At 42.5% G+C, this 2373-nt stretch overlaps 1 pseudogene; it reads left to right on the top strand.

Moving 5' to 3' along the window:
• Positions 1–983: 983 nt before the first annotated feature.
• LOC120875868 lies at positions 984–1550 on the top strand (annotated as a pseudogene).
• Positions 1551–2373: the final 823 nt, after the last annotated feature.

Here is a 2373-nt window from a genome sequence, read left to right as displayed (position 1 = left end):
ATTGGAAAAGACCCTGATGCTGGGAAAGATTGAAGGCACGAGGAGAAGGGGATGACAAAGGATGAGATGGTTGGTATCACCAACCTGATGGACATGAGTTTGAGTTTCCTTTGATGGGGAAACAATGACAGACTTTATTTTCTTTGGCTTGAAAATCACTGTAGATGGTGGCTGCAGCCATGAAATTAAAAGATGCTTGCTCCTTGAAAGAAAAGCTATGACCAACCTAGACAGCATACTAAAAAGCACAGACATTGGTTTGCCAACAAAGGTCTGACTAATCAAAGCTATGGTTTTTCCAATAGTCATGCATAGATGTGAGAGTTGGACCATAAAGAAAACTGAGTGCCAAAGAATTGATGCTTTTGAACTATGTTGTTGGAGAAGACTCTTGAGAGTCCCTTGGACTGCAAGGAGATCCAACCAGTCAAACCTAAAGGAAACCAGTCCTGAATATTCATTGGAAAGACTGATACTGAAGCTGAAACTCCAACACTTTGGCCACCTCATGCAAAGAACTGACTCACTGGAAAAGACCCTGATGCTGGGAAAGATTGAAGGCAGGAGGAGAAGGAGATGACAGAGGATGAGATGGTTGGATGGCATCACCAACTTGATGGACATGAGTTTGAGCAAGCTTGGGAGTTGGTGATGGACAGAAAAGCCTGGCATGCTACAGTACATGGGGTCACAAAGAGTCAGACACAAATGAATGACTGAACCAACTGACTGACATTTCTGGCATCTTGTTTTTCTCACTTTATGTTATCCTACAGTTTACAGTGTGCTGGATGGTCCCTGGCTCTGTCTCTTGCTTCAGTGGTGTTTTACTAGAACAGACCCAGCAATGCCCCATCCTCCATCCTCCAGCCCCCCTCCAAACTTTCTTCCAGTCTCAACCTTGGGAACCAACCACTCAGCTCTCCTTAGCCTCCAGGAACAGCCAACACCATTTTTTGAATTTAACTTATTACCAGTCAACCATGAGCTCCCAGATTCCTGAGAATTATTCCACCAAAATGAAGGCTGCTGTCAACCACCTGGGTCAATATGCACCTGCCAACCTTCTACACCTACCTCTCTCTGGGCTTCTATTTCCGTGATGACAGTGTGGCTCAGGACAGCATGTGTCACTTCTTCCATGAATTGGTGGAGGAGAAGCTCAAGGATGCTGAGCCTCTCTTGGAAATGCAAAACCAGCATGGTGCCACATCGTCTTCTAGGACATGCAGAAGGCATCGGCAACGTGAGCAGAAAAACCCAGGATGCTATGGAAGCCGCATTCTCAGGGATAAGAACCTTATCCTTCCCAGGCCCTTTTGGATCTGCATGCCCTTGGTTCTGCCCAGGCAGATCCCACCTCTGTGACTTCCTGGAGAGCCACTTCCTAGATGAGCAGGTGAAACTCATCAAGAAGATGGGCAACCATCTGACCAACTCAGGCTGAGCTGGGTGAGTATGTTTTCAAAAGGCTCACCTCAAACGTGACAGGAGACTCCAAAGCCCAGCAGCCTTTGAGGAACCCCTCTGGTGTCAGGGCTTCTACTTGAAGCTCTTCTCTGTGCCGTTCGGCAGCTTTTTAACCACCCTGGAGCCCTCTCCCAAGCCTTGGACCAAAGGAGAACAATAAATGTTTTGCAGCCACCCACCTCCAAAAAAGACAAAGGGAGAGAACAAAAAAGCACAGTGTCTTACAGAAACCCTTCCAAATCAGAATGAGTTCATTTGTATAAGAGAAAGTCTTTAGGAGGGATTGCTAGATTAAAGAAAAGATTTTTTTTTTTTTTAGAAGATCTCTTTACAAACCGACGGATGTAATTCATATATCTCTTGGCAAAGTGTGCAAGTACCTTTTTCTCTGTATCTCACCACCAGTAGCTGGCACTACTCTTTCTATCAGGTAAAAGTAGTGAATAACCTCATTGTTATTTTAATTTGCATTTCTCTAACTTCTAATGAATTTGAGCGCCTTTTCATATATTTACAGGCAACTGAATTTGTTCTACCACACAAATGCCTCTTTATATGACTAGGCCATTTTTTATTGGATAGTTCATCTTTGCCCTGCCATTGTTAAAGTGTTCTTGGTGTATTTTCATTACAAATTTTCTACCTATCACTTGCATTATAATTATTCTTTCCAAATTTGTCGTCTATTTACTTTGCCCATGATATCTTTGCCATATAAGAGTGTGAATTTTTATATAGTTAAATACAGTTAAGCTTCTGGTTTAAAAGATCTTTCTTCATCCAACTCTCAGAAAATCTAAGAATGAAACCTCCCAGAGTATCTTGCAAGATATTATAGTTTAATTTTTATAGTTAGTTTTTACATCTATCCTTATTTTAAAATATACATAAGATAGGGGGTCC

Source organism: Oryx dammah, unplaced genomic scaffold (assembly GCF_014754425.2).
Source record: "Oryx dammah isolate SB20612 unplaced genomic scaffold, SCBI_Odam_1.1 HiC_scaffold_17, whole genome shotgun sequence".
Classification (NCBI taxonomy): Eukaryota; Metazoa; Chordata; class Mammalia; order Artiodactyla; family Bovidae; genus Oryx; species Oryx dammah.
This window is presented reverse-complemented; position numbering and strand designations above follow the sequence as displayed.